General features: G+C 36.3%; 1 protein-coding gene across 1 annotated transcript in view; it reads right to left on the bottom strand.

Annotated features, from left to right (window-relative positions):
- Window positions 1-15971, bottom strand: part of LOC145248091 (uncharacterized) — a 79447-nt gene that overhangs the window by 52883 nt on the left and 10593 nt on the right. The window lies entirely within an intron of this gene.

Raw genomic sequence — 15971 nt, forward strand, 5'->3', positions numbered from 1 at the left:
GGGAGGAATTTGGGAAGTGGGTTTAAGGGTTGTTATTCATCGCGGAAGCATGTTTTCAGTTTTTGTGTTCATTGGGTCATCGTGTCATCAAGAAGAAATAAAATAGAATGAATGATTCGAAAAGAGACGCAGAACTGTCGTCGTTTTGTAAAATAAATTAATTATTTTTTTTCTTACATATGAATAAAGGCACAGAGGCCACTCGATGATAAGGGTTATAGAGTGAACAGTAGTCGATGGGATAATATTGTAATCGTTAGTAATGGAAATTTGGTAAATTGGATTACTTAAGGGAGCGGTTCATCAAGAATTTGTTTATGTTGGACTTGAAGACAACCAAGTTGTACTCAGCTGGGAAGCAGGCAAATGGAAGAGAGTTCCACGGGCGTGCAATTCTAAGAAAGAAGCTTTGTTCATGGAAGCTACGTTTTGATTTAGGCACAGATAAAGAGTGGGGATAATTATTGACAGTAGTTTCAGCTAGACGGGTGCTTTTCGAGAAAGATTGGCAAGGGAGGACCAGAGATTAGAGCTCAGACTAGCATTTGCCATGAAAATAACGATAAAATAAACACAGGCTCGCAACGTTTCTTCTGTGTAAAAGAGGTTGCTGGGAAGAGAAAAGACCACCCCTCGCTAGGCTACAAAGTCTAATTTGAACTCTGTCAAGGCAGGATAAGCTGCTTCTAGCAGCTCCTGTCCAGATATAGCAACAAAAAAAAAAAAAAAAAGTAGAATCTAGCATTCGGACTAAAATCCGAGTGTCGTATCTATTCTGATACAACCCCACAATTGCATTTATTAACCAGATTTAGTAATTTGACAAAGAAATTATATTTAAAAAAATCATAAATCAATCAAAATATTTAAATTTCACCTTATAAAAACATTTAATGCGCTTTAATTGTAATTTTTTAGGTTGCCCTAATTATAATAAAAAACGAACGAAATGAGAGACAAAACTTTACTGAAACGAAACGAAACGAACGAAACATATTTTGTACAATTTTTGCTACGAAAATTTGGACCACCTTTGGTCCTTTCCTGTCTGATTCGTGTTAAAGAAAAGAAGTTGTTACATTTTAAAAAGAATTATATTACAATAATCATATACACACGTGTACACATACACCTTTAAATTATGCAAATACAATTTCTATTCAAATAATTATGAATTAAAGAAAAACAAACTTAAGGTAATTGTTGTTTTGTTTTGCGGAACATCAACCTTTTTTTTTTCGGGCTATTTAATATCGAATTCAGTCATTCTGGTAAAAGCTTTCATTCTTCAAGTGTTTTTTTTATATCTCTAAATAATTATTCATGACGTTTGATTTGCTTGTTTTGTAGAGGAAAAATGTTGTTGTTGGCTTTGTGGATCATAATTGGGAAAGGAAAAAACAATAATATCAATACTGGGACATTCATTTATATATATATATATATATATATATATATATATATATATATATATATATATATATATATATATAATTCACCAGACACATACTCAAACAATTAGCCTCCTTCCTCGAGGCTTGCATTTACGAAGACTTAGAATTAACTTAGACGATGTAGAATCATTTCTCCTAGCAAACTCCCCGGATATCTTAGCACTAAGTGAAACTAACGTGTACTCCTCCATCCCATCTAATATCTTTAACATGTCTGGTTATCTTCCACTTTGTCGTAAGGACTCTGACAGACACCTGCACGGACTGGGAATCTGTATTCGTAATACCCTCCCCATGTCTAGAGAATCTAAACTAGAATCAGGTGACTAGCCCTTCATGTGCTTTAAACTAACTTTACAACATAGCGTTAGATACGTGTATTTTCTTTACCATCAACCCAGGACTGTACTATAATCAATCATGCATCTGACAGCATAGATGTAGCACTCTATGTATTTGGTGACTTTAACGCCCACCACAGAAATTGGCTTGGCTTCTCTAATTACACTGACATAGCTGGTAGCATCGTCCATAACTTTCCTTGACACAGACAGTAACATTCCCGGCCCGTCTCCCAGATCGCCAGGACCAGCGAGCCTCACTTCTGGATCTATTTCTGACAACAGTTCCTGCGGATTGTGTAACAAATGCTCATTGCCCACTCAGGAATGCTGATCATGCGATGATAATGATAGACATCACTCTAAACTCTCGACTTCAAGTTGAAGAGCCATTGCTCAAAACGACAAAGTACTACAATAAGGCTAACTGGGATGCCATTAGAGATCACATCAAAGACTCCCCATGCGGAAATATCTTTTCTCTTTCAGCACAACAGTGCGCAAATGAGACTACTGAATGGTTTAAAGCAGCAATTGAAGCACATATTCCTACACAGACATTATATAGCAAATCCCACTCTCCCTAATGGTTTACTTCTACATGCGCAGCTGCCATTGCTCAGAGGCAACATGCATACCGTAGATTTATCTAGCATAAGTCCTATACAAACAGACAAAAGTATATAGAAGCTAGAAGTAATTGTAAGAATGAAGTAGCAACAGCTAAGAGTGAATATACTGAAACCACCAGGAAACGCATTGAAGTGCAGAAATTAGGAACTCGTGATTTCTGGAAAATCTACAGTAATGTAGTAAATAATGGGCAATCGAAAATACCCCCACTATCCAACAATCATGAGGTTGTTTGCACAGCAACTGAGAAAGCTGATATGCTTGCTTCAAACTCTACCTTGGACCCAGCAAACCATTCCCTCCCTGATTTTCCTCTGCGGACAGAAACCACGCTAGATGATCTGAAAATCACGCCTTCCCGAGTACATGATATCTTAAAAAAACCTAGACACCTCAAAAGCATGTGGACCTGACCTCATCCCAGCTGTGCTATTCAAAAAAATGCTCCGCTGAGGTTGCTCCTGTTCTCTCTAAACTCTTTAACAAATGCCTTAACGAATCTTGCTTTCCTGGCTGCTAGAAAACTGCTTGTGGTACCAGTTTACAAAAACTCTGGCGAAAGAACTGACCCATTAAATTATCGCCCAATTAGTATCCCCCCTCTTTTCGCTAAAATATTTGAGCCCTTAATTAATCAACCTCTAGTCCACCACCTCACAGCTGCTAAACTTCTGTCTGACCACCAATATGGATTTAGGCAAGCCCGTTCTACTGCAAATATTCTAACTATGATCTATGATTGCCTATACCAAGCACTGGATAAGGCAGAGGGGGCGGTAGGGTATGGCACGATCGTCTTCTGATGAAAATAAAATCCTATGGTATTACTGGACGAATGCTTAGCATAATTAGATCCTTCTTAAATGAGAGAAGAATCCAGGTTGTCCTCGATGAGCGTATGCCGAAAGAATTTAATATAAATGCGGGTGTACCTCAGGGATCGATCCTTGGACATTTATTATTTCTGATATTCATAAATGACTTACCTAATAAAATTGTCTCTGAGATGGGTATATTTTCCGACGACACCACGCTCTATAGTAGACATGTGAGGAAAACTAATGGACACATATCTAAGGTAATGACCGAAACTCTAGAGGAAGACCTTCAGTCTGTAGTGGAATGGGGTCAAAATGGATGTTAACGTTCAATGCTGTCAAGACAAAGCTCGTTTCCTTTAATAATTACATGAAACCTTACCAACCACCAATAGCTATGGCTAGAGATACTTTACTTGAAAGCATTTCGTTCAAGCTCCTTGGCTTAACGTTCATAGGAAACATGAGTTGGAATAGCTACATTGAGATCATTGCTAAGGCTGCTGCAAAGAAGGTGGGCTCTTCCTATCGTGCTAGAAAGTTACTTACGCCTGAAAGTATCCTGTACCTCTATAAAGCCACCATTCGCCCATGTATGGAGTACTGCTATCATATTTGGGCTGGTGCATCTGCTACTAGTCTCTCGTTCTTGGAAGGATTCAAAAGAGAGTCGCCAACCTAATAGATCCTGAACTGTCATCTAAAATTCAGCCCCTGTCCCATCGACGAAATGTTGCATCCCTCTGCCTGTTTTAACGGTGGATGCTCTGACGAACTACAAGCCCTTGTACCCCCTCGATGAAAATACCCCCAACAAACCCGACAAGCAGCGAAGTCCCAACCCTATACAGCCGAGATCCCTAGATGTAAGAAAGCCTTTTACTCTAATAGCTTCTCCCCCAGAACTGCGAGACTTTGGAATTCTCTTCCGGTTTCCTGCTTTCCCAACTGTATTGACAAGTGTAATGTGAACAGGCATCTTGCTGCTAAACTCCCTACATAGTACACCTGCAACTTAGGTCCCTGATAGTAGCCTTCTACATCAAAGTGGCAATGTGCCTTGTTTCGGGTGAAAATGTAATATATATATATATATGATGAAAATAATGGAAATAGTATTCCGACAAAATAGAGAAAATAAAAAAGGAACAAACCGTATTATGTGTTCACCAACGTTTCGTCTTTATTTTCACCCAGAGGAAGTCTCGAAATAAAGACGAAACGTTGGTGAACACATAATACGGTTTGTTCCTTTTTTATTTTCTCTATATATATATATATATATCAAAAGAGTTTGTTAGTGGTACAAAATTTATAAATGACAGTAAAGAGAGTTGCTTTTAACCTGAGACGTCTTTCTCCATCTTCATCTTCGTCGTCCTCATTTTCATCTTATTTTTAACTTCGTCCTCTTCCTTTCTTTAAAATAAAATTGTCATCGGTAGCCCCTGTTGAAGATGAAGAAAGACGTCTGGGTTAAAAGGAACTTTCTTTACTATCATATATATATATATATATATATATATATATATATATATATATATATATATATATATATATATAATAGTAAATGGTAGTCCAAAATATAGAATATCACTAATAAATTAAATAAAATCGAACCTACTATAAACTATACGTATGAAAGAGAGAAAAAAAAAAAAACAATTTTCTGGACATCAATATCATAAATAACAATGGTCATCTAAGTTTTAAAGTCCATCGGAAAGTAATGAATAAAAACGATTACATACATTTTTATTCTCATCACGATGATAAAGTGAAAAAAGGTATTCTAATAGGATTTTTTTCTCAGGGAATATCTGAGAATATGCAGTGAAGAATACATCAAGGAAAAATTTGAATATATTGAACGTACATTTATGAACTAACAATGCCCTCAACATTTTTTGGCAAATACAAAAAAGGAAAGCACTAACAATTTACCATAATCGAAACCGAGACAATTCCCTAAATAGCCAGACACACGACAGACAATTAACATTACCAACTAATAAAAACAACGACACAATATATAAAAACCATAATAAGGCATTCAAATAACAAAACGAACCTCTTTAACAATTAGGGATCTAACACGTAAAATGATGATCAATACCAACACTAACATCAAAGTCGGGATATATTCAATACCCTGCGTTGATTGTGGAAAAATATATGTAGGAGAAATTCAACGATATTTAAATAAAAGAATGTATGAACACCAAAGAGATGTAAAAAACAATAATACACTCAACGCTATATATTTTGTCACATCATGGAGAACAACCACCATTTTAATTTTAACAAAGCAACTTTCCTTAAACACATACATAACAGACCCACACGACGTTTAATTGAGTCAGCTATAATCTCCCATTTCAACAATATAATTAAGCAAAGAAAGGGTTTTTTTTTTCCACGTTGCTCCCTATCTGTCGAAAATAATTATTAAAGAGAACAATTTAGACACAGGTTAAACTTCAAACATAAAAAAGATCCATTCGTAATTTCGCTGCATTTTATTATTTTTATTTTACTTATTTAATGTATTTTATTTTATCCCTGTTTATTTTTAGACTCCATTTTATCACTTTCTATTCTTATTTTTAGACGCCATTTTATCACTTTCTATTCTTATTTTTAGACGCCATCTTTCAAGTCTACGCTCTTTTATCCCAATTCAATTGTCTCCAATTTTAAAAAATTCCTTTTGTAATCTCGTTTCATTTTATTATTCTTATTTATTTAATCTATCACGGTTATATTTCTAGACGCAATCTTTTAAATCTCTACAATATTTTAGCCCAATTAATTTTATCATTTCATTTTATTAATTCATTTATTTTATTACTTTTTATTTTTAGACGCAATCTTTTAAATCACCACGCTAGTTTACTCCAATTTATTATCATCATTTTCTCTAATCATAAAATGTATATATGTATATAGGCATCTAATTTACATAAAGAAAACATGCTGATCACCCCATCATTATATATAGCCCTAAATCTTCTGACCCTCTCGACAATGACCATTCCTCTCGAAAAAGCCAGCATAAATCGGGCGAAACGTTGAGCGTTCAGGTCCTTCCACCTCCAATCTATTTTTTCATATATATATATATATATATATATATATATATATATATATATATATATATATATATATATATATATATATATATATACATATATATATATATATATATATATATATATATATATATATATATATATATATGAAAAAATATATATACATATATATATATATATATATATATATATATATATATATATATATATATATATATATATATATACGTACACACGACTACAGTGAAAAGCGAATCATTCCATTACGATCAGGAGAAAATTATAATGGCTGTTCAAGATCAAGGCTTTGATTTTTAGTGGTCTAAGCAATGACAGTAAGTACAGGTTCTGCAATACAGAAGTAGAGAGTGTGAGCCACCTAATATCCAGCTGTCTGTTGGGGGAGGGCTATCATACGACCCGACAAAATGAAATGTGTGAATATATCCACTGAACGATCTGTAAAAATTTGAATATCAAATGCAGCAACAAATTCTGGGGACATGTTTACCAGAAATAAACAGTTGGAAATAAGTCATACACCATTCACTATGACTAGCCAATACTTACAGCTATGTACCTAGAAAACGAAGCCATAAAACCTGACATAGTGGTATGGGACAAGAAGGAGAAAGAAGCAACCTTAGTAGAAGTTAGTGTCCCCAATGATGCTGGAAGGGAAAAGATAACAAAATACCAAGGTCTTATGCATGACATGAGAAGAAACTGGAATCTTAGGAAGATCTCTATCATTCCAGTTATTATAGAAGCGACTGGACTCACGAAAAAGAATTAAAAAAACTACTTGGCAAATATACCTGGTGAGCCAAGTGCAAGAGAGATTCAAACAATTGCACTTAAAGGGATGGTCAGAATCTTAAAAAGCTCTCGGTTGGAATATCTGAGTTAGCGGGTGAATGTTTGGCATCCAGTAGGATGCCCCATCCCCAGTTTGAACCAATTGATAAGAAAATTAATTAAAAAAAGACACACACACATGTATATATATGCAGCCGCAATTATATACACACATACATACACATATGTAGAAAGAGAGGAAGAGAGGGGAGGAAGAAAGACGCAGGCGTACGGGAAAGAAAAGGATGTAGGTTACTGACCATGACCTAAAATCTCTCTCTCTCTCTCTCTCTCTCTCTCTCTCTCTCTCTCTCTATATATATATATATATATATATATATATATATATATATATATATATATGAGATAGATAGATAGATAGATAGATAGATAGATAGATAAACAATACGGTCGAATTTTTTTCTTGCATTCGTACCCACCCACCGTTCACAATAAAAAGCCACTTAAATGTCTGTATTTAAATGGAATCTATAAGCACACTCCCTTTTCAGAGAACCAAGACGATCCCACTTTGCACAGCTGCGTGTTTTGCAAAAATGCAAGCAGAAGTTTCTGGAATAAAAAAATAATAATACTTTTTACTAATGAGTCATCTCTTATGAAGGCAACTAGCAACTCAAGGATAAAGGTTACTGAGATGAGTGGATTATAAATTAAACGATGAGTATTGGAATAATAATAATAATAATAATAATAATAATAATAATAATAATAATAATAATAATAATAATAATAAACGTTAAATTTAAAAGGGATGGGGTAATAGGTTAAGCGACATTTTAGACTCTAAACATAGAAAGCGATTGTACAGTAGAGGAATAAGATAAGAAAAAAAATGACTAGCGAAGATGTAAAATTACCGGTGGAAGGGGGCGATGTTGGGGTCAGAAAGGAGGTAACGGGTGGCGACGGCGAGCTAAACGGGGAAGCTTTAGTAGACTGGATGTTTAATCGCGGGCAGTCGGACAGCCCAGCCGTTCGGCTAGACGGTAACCAGGAGGAGATCGAGAGGAGGGGCGAAGGTGAACTAGAGCCACTGAGAGTGACAGAGGCCTTTCGAACCCTCCTTAGGAATCTGGAAGTACCCGGATTCAGGGGTGATCCTAACTAATTAGATGATTGGTTACAGACGATATCGAAAAAACAAATGGCATATGGCCTACGGGACGCAAAGGTGGTTTTATTGACATATGAAGCAACTCGAGGATCGGTGTCGAGGTTCATTGGATGACAGCTTAAAGAAAACCCCCGACTGACATGGAGACAGCTGCAGTCGGCCCCGCTGGAAGAATATTTGAATGGACGAACAACCCTCGACGCTATGAGAGAGATGGTCCGAATCCGGCAGAAATATGGAGAGGAGATAATCGCGTTAGGAGAGCGGATCTCCAGATTAGCTTGGAGAGCCTTCTCTGACGATACTATGTCATTAAAGGTAGCCCAGTCGATTTACGGAAGGCAGTTGAATTAGCCCAGAACATCGAGCAGGTATGGATGAGAATCCGCCGTTCCCGACTACAGGAAGATATTACAGAGGGTGTAAAAGTGTAAGCCATTTTGAGTTTCCTATGGTTCGCTGTTACACACAAGTCCTGGTAGGTGACTTGTTTGTAGTAGACAGTTCCACAGAACAAAATATTCTTACCGTGTCGAAACCCGGGAAAGAACATGTGAAATTGCACCAGAAAAGGTTTAATATTTATGAAGCAATTCTGGTTTCTGATTGGTTGGTAGCAGCACGTGAATTTATTTGATTCGTCAGTTCTTAGCAGCATCGTTTATAAATAGAATCGTCCGACTGTGTGGGATCATACCCCATTATTCCACAAAAATATTGCAACAGAGGGCCACAAACGTATCTGAGAATGTTGACCGAAATGGGCTGAGGAGACTCCGCCTTGGAGAAGAGAAGGCCCAGAAGGATATCAGAGGAGAAGGGAACGGTAAGTTATGCCCCCTCCAAGTCGGCGAAAAATGGCTTGGGTGATGAGCTGATGTGGAGACCCATCACCTGTAGGTGGTTATTGTTTGAATTGTTTTTTGTTTTTTGCTGACAGGTGATCCAATAATAAAAAAAAACAAAAACAAAGGAAACAAACAAAAAAAAAAACGGCTGATTAAACCAACTGGTATTGAGTGCGGTGAGAGGTTGTTGGGACAGAGACGGTGTGTGCGGATGAATTAAACTTATCTGTTTCCTCTAGAAACAATAAGTCTAAGAAGGCGCGGAATGTGACTTGACCATCCCAGGGGGCGATTGAGCTCACCACGGGGGTGGGGGGGAGGTCAAGACTCCCGAAATGTTGGAGAAGCCGGGCAGATATGATTTCTTTTTATTCTTTAATTATCGTTTGTGTGCCCGGGCGACGGCAAAAGACCTTGCTGATAGAAAGATTGGATTGTGATTTTCATTGTTATGAAAATCGTTGACAATATCTTTTTTTCTTTTTTTTTTCTTTTTTTTTTTGTAAATTGTACTCCGAAAATGGGATGACTCAAGATTCGAGATTAAGGGTGTTTATAGTTTGAGTACAATGTCCGCGATTCAGAGTTGTGGGAGTGACCTTTTCGGCGCACGAGAGTGCTTGCAGAACCACAGGTGCACACGGGGAAGAGAGAACTTCTCCTAGAGGTGACGTAACTGGATACGATTGACACAAGAAACGGCCCTGGTCTCACCCCTTCTGTTACAAGAACAGGCCCCCTTTTCTTGTAAGTAAGAAAAACATTAAATAAGTAAAAATGAGATAGGATAGACCGAGAATTGAACTTGGTAAGCTAGGTTTGGAAATAGGTTCAGGAAAGATTCAGAAGGAATTCGATTGTTTAAAGATGTTATTGTAAAAAGGAATCTAGAAGCGAACGATAGAAAATGAAAAACATTGAAAAATAGGTTAGGCCGAAAATAGGTTATAGAATCTCGTCTGCAGGCATGTGTGAACAGTTCATGTTTTAGCCACGTGAGTTCAGGCCACGGGATCGATCGAGCACGTTTTTGGCCATGCGATGACGTCATGGCTGAGAAATAAATTCTCAATATAGCTACTAGTTTGAGATAGAAACAGGCAGACAGAATCAGAGTTGGACAGACGGAAGACAGGAAAGTCGAGTCCGGATCGAATCCCTCTTTGGAAGCGAAGGGTTAGAAGTTGTAATCATGTAGTGACTTTGAATTTCTGGATGTCATCAATCATTGACCGGTCGAATGAATAAACGAACATCATCATAATTTTGTAACTGCGTCTTCGTGTTGGCCATTCTTCAACAACTAAAGGTAATGTGAAATCGTATTTATATGAACTTGTGTCCACGCATCGTAATAATGAACTTTGTGTATAAACCCCACCCTCAAGTAATGTATAAATCCATCCTTAAGTAATGTGTCTCTCCATCTTAAGAAATGTATTCCTCTCCATTATAAGCAATGACTGTCTCCTCCTATGATAAAAGAACTGATAACTCATCCCTCTCCTAATACATGCGTTAAGAAGAAAAATGTTATAAGAACCACAGACTGTAAACTGTATAAAGCCTCTTCTCTTCTATCTATCTCCCCTGATCCAATTGTATTACATGCCCCCCTCTCTCTTTAAAGGTACTCGATATATGCCTCTCTCCAATATAACCCCAGTATGGAACAATTCCCTGAGTATATGAACGGGTCCCAGAGTCGAAACTGGTAGAGTTGAGCTGAAATTTTGAGCAGAGTTCGAGCGCAGTTGAAGAGTCACCGCACCCCCTCTCTTTCCGCATCATTCCACCGCGATACCGAGAGAAATTAACCTATTTTGACTCAGTGGAGTCTATCAAAATAAACATTGAACTACGGACAATTGTATATAACTATATATTTGTATATCTTCTTGAATTTAATCAGTAGAATAGGGCACCGAGTTGTTGTTTCTTTTTTTTTTGTATGCATGAAATTGCGTTCCTTCTGGCACGACAGATCGACGAAGCGGCGACATATCAACCCGATCGCGAAATTAAGACCAACCAAATCGATTGATGGGTCTTGCCACACTAAGATACCTTGTTGACCTACGAAGGACGGGTCACATATTGAATAGATGTTAGCTCTACTACATAATCAAATTGTCTGAAATGATTTTTTCAGTAAACTTTTTAAAATAAAGCAGTAGTGTTGTTTTCTTTAGGGTGACACTTTTATCGTTTCAACCTGTATTAGACCATGATCATAAAAACTGTTAGCAATAGACAGAGGTCATCTAGCTAATTAGGAAATGCATAAAACATAGGAACATCACGACAGTTAAACAATACAAAACTTGCAAAATGTGACAGTGATACATGTTATTATTCATTCGCACATTCTGAGGTCATCTTTAAACACCGTTGTGATTATGCAACCATCATATATACATGATTGCTGCTGTTGATGCGAGTCATTACAATATTGTGCTTTAGCATATAGAATCACTGTCTCTCTCTCCATAAGACTAAATTGAAAATTTTGCAAACGTCTTACTCGTCTAGAGTTAGGCTTCTCGAAATTAAATACCGATACTTTACGACCTACAAAATCAATCTTTTATACTGAATATCCAATACATTACGGGAACAAAAGCTTGTCATTCAAATCGATTTCATCGATTACTTACTATATCCAGGCGGATATTTTTTCAGTAACATAATCTTCCAGATATTTACCGTTTCATTTCAATGTATAATCAACGGAAGATGATTACCCAATAAAATCACTGCTTTTGTTACAACTGGAACATTGAAAATGGCGCACATAATCGCTTGATACATAGTTATTCGAAGATTGAATTTCATTTACATGTCGCATGCACACATTCATTAATATAGATATTAATTATTTAATCGAAATAAAAAATATATAATTATGCGCATGGTTAGAAGTAAAATTTTAATCATCATTATTATTAGAAATAAATTCCTACCAAGCCAGACAATTGACAAACAAAAGAATCGTCTTATATGAATGAAGATAAAAACATTTGTAAACTTATGAAATTAAAAATATTTATTCTTATTCTGTGAGTATTTACTTTGTCATTTTTTATGTATTTTTAATCTCATTCGCAAACATTTTCCTTCTTTTTAAAAATTTTTCTTCTTTTTCTAAATTCTACTATTATTTTTATTCTTTTTTCTTTCTTAATATTATTCATTTTCGTTTTATTGTTGTAGTTTGTAGTGAAACATGACGTGTTCCGGAGGCGAGAAACATAATTTGTTCGTGAAAGATCGGTTTGATTTGATGTACACTGAGGAAGCAAGACGAGTTCTCCCAGTTGGGTAAATTAAATTTACTGCCACCTAAAACAGCGGCAGGGTTTAAAAACAGTGTATTTTTAATTTTATTCTACTGCATTTACTAAAGGTTCTCTTCAAAAAAAAAAAAATAAATAAATAAAAGGGGGATTCTGATGCACTGTTCAATATAAAATTCTTCAATACAGACATGAGTAAACATATATATTTTTTAAAAGCTGAACCAACTTTTCTTCAATGACTTCATATTATTTGGATTCTTCGGGCTAATATTCTCATCTTTAGTATTTTCACAACGTTTCGGTCGATGTAATCTCTGACCTTCTTCAGGTGTATCGTGTCAAACTTGAAAATCTTTCTTTGGAACTCGAGAATTTGCACGGTTTCTAACGGAACACTCTGTTTAAGCCACAGGGCTCTTCTTTCCGTCATGACTAGGCGGAAGTCCTAAGTAATTTGCAATTGTATTTAGTTGCTCGCACTGAGGTTTGACCCTTCAACCTCCTGCAAGAGTGTAACCTACAACTGAATTTTTACCAAGTACATTATCTACTACGCAACAGGTCCTTTCAGAGTTCGACGAAGAAGGTCGGAGATTACATCGACCGAAACGTTGTGAAAAATGACACTCAAGACAGTGGGGTAGCTAGAGTAAACATCACCCGGGGCGGTCCGCTCAAATGTCATCCCACTGACCCTCACTTCACCCTATGCTGAATGGTTAGCTATCGTTAAATTTTCATACATGCTCTATTTCCTGATAACCGGTACGTTACTGCTTACACGTATAATCAAAGATAAAATCATTTACGAAAAAAACAATCAGTTTAAATCCAAAGATTTTTAAAATATAACTGTTCATAATATCACAATAAGAATAAATTTATTTGCTAGTATGAAAACCCTTTGGAAGACAGACATAAGTGTATACTATGAAGAGTCATTTTGTAAATGGATAAATACATTAATTAATTAATTGTTGCTATGAAGAGGAAAGGGGGCGTTAGAAACGCAGTCGAATAGAAACGCCGAAAAAGAAAAAAGAGAAAAACTCGTTTATGAGTAAAATCGGAAAAGATGGTTTGAAAACAAAGAGACACAGACGGCTGACCTGCCTTATCAATTCATGAAATGAAGCGAATAAAATGAAATAGGAGAGGATCAAGAGATGATAACAATTAATGAATGGGTGGAAAAACGAAATTACGAAGAAAAAAGCCGAAATGAGACACTTAAATAAAGAATAGAAAAAAGAAACTGTGAGTTGACGATCTTTTTGTTCTATATTTAAATCTACACTAGAAAGAAAAACGGTACTCATGCAGTTTTGTTACCGCGATTTTTCCGAATCTTCACGAGCGTTTACGAACAGATATCGAGCCGCTTAGCAAATTGAATTCAAGTTAGCAGACGCTTAAAAGTTTCAATTCATTTTTTTATTTAATTATTTTTTTATCAAAGTTTACTCTTTAATAAAATTCTTTTTTGCCAAAATTTCCGCATAATTAAGATGATGAATTTATAAACTTTGTTAACCCTACTACACACACGACAATGAACCACATCGTGGCGGTAAGCAAAGTAAAGAAAGAAAATCGAATGTGGAACCGATAAGGAGCTATTAGAAAGTTACTCACAGAGTTCTTGTGGAGACAAAAATTCAAATATCCTTTCGCCTGCATAATGAACCAGGTAGATCAATATTACCCTCAGCTTCCTTCCACTTTCTCTACGCACTCTTCTCTACTTTTCGGCGTTATCTTTTATGTTATTTTTAGTTTTGTTTCATCATATCCAATTTGAAATTTTCGTTTTTCTATTTTTCATTCTGGTTTGTAATTGTATTTATATAATACAAAAGCAAAAAATAAATAGAATAGTGTTTTAAATCGGAGACAAAACAAATCCCAATAAATATTTTTATTAAATATCGGAACATTACATAAAACGCTACACCCATCGTACTTTGATCTTTAAAAGCAAGTGTTCACTTGCAAAAACACTGCAATTCACAAACAAGTGTGCCGTCGATATTATAGTCTTAGAATGAATGTTTTCTTGTTTTCCTTGTGGCAAACTAGTCAAGTACATTGCCAATATCTATTTGTCATATAAGTTTATTTTCAATGGACATAACAGACAGATCCGACAGTCTCAACTGGCTCATGGTTTACCGGTGGTAATTTTTTATAAGTTTAATTTTGGAGAAACTTCTTTCACTCGATAAAATTGACCACGCCCTATCTGCTTATCCTTCAGCTAATATTCATGTCTGTGCAGACTTCAATGTTCACAATATGGAATGGTTAACTCACTCAAACAAGACCGATGATGAGGGGAGGTTCTGTAATGATTTCTCCATTGCTTATGACCTCACTCAGATTGTTCACGAACCCACCCGTGTTCCCGATACTGACGGCCAATATGCAAATTTCATAGACTTCTTTCTCACAACTTGCCCTGAACTGTGTCCTGCTTCTGTTCTGTCTCCACTTCGATCTTCCGATTACTCAGTTGTATCAGTTAAGATAAAAATGAAATGTAATAAGTTCCCAGATGTATCTCTCCATCGTACAGTATATCGATACTCTATAGCTGACTGGGATAGCTTCCGCACATTTATATCAGATCTACCTCTGCGTTCTATGTTTAAAAAGGGTGTATATACATTATAGTATCAGACCTAACAGAATGGTTAATTGTAGGTATAGACAGTTTCATACCCTCGAAAAAATTCCAGCAAAAACCTAACAGCTAGCCGTGGTTCTGCTGCCATTGAGCATAGAAATCACTTTTTCCATTGCTTCCAACGTAATAGATGTACTGAGACTAAAGCCACTCTCAGAACTGCCAGCAACCACTGTAAAAAAGTAATAAAGAACGCAAGAGAGTTGTAGGCTCAGTCCGTCAAGTCTAAAGTAGCTGAGCAGCGGTTTGGTTCCCACCAGTTTTGGCAAATAGCAAACAGAATCCTGAACAGAAGCGTGTGCTCTATCCCAACTCTCATAAATGGACCTGAGGTAATCTCGTCAGCATCAGACAAAGCCAAACTCTTTGCCAAGAACTTTGCAGCTAATTCTAACCTTTGCGACCAAGGCTGCCAACCTCCAATATTTTCTCCTGTATCAGAAAACATGCTATGTGATATACAAATATCTGTACGTGATGTTGCCAAGCTAATCAAAAACCTTGATCCCTGTAAAGCAACAGGCCCTGGCGGTATTCCAATTATAGTACTCAAAAGACTTCAACCAGAACTTGCGTCCATCCTTACAAAACTGTTTAAACGTTGTCTTAAGGAGAATTGCTTCCCGTTACTCTGGAAAATCTCATCAGTATGCCCCGTATTTAAGAATTCAGGTGATCGCTCATCTCCCTCACAGTACAGGCCAATAAGTCTCCTGTGCCTCATGAGTAAGTTGCTGGAGTCTGTGTTAAATAGAGAAGTAATCAACCATCTCAGCAAAAGTAACCTTCTTAGTGACATGCAAT

Source organism: Euprymna scolopes, chromosome 26 (genome assembly GCF_053919585.1).
Source record: "Euprymna scolopes isolate OS-2025 chromosome 26, ASM5391958v1, whole genome shotgun sequence".
NCBI classification, from domain to species: domain Eukaryota; kingdom Metazoa; phylum Mollusca; class Cephalopoda; order Sepiida; family Sepiolidae; genus Euprymna; species Euprymna scolopes.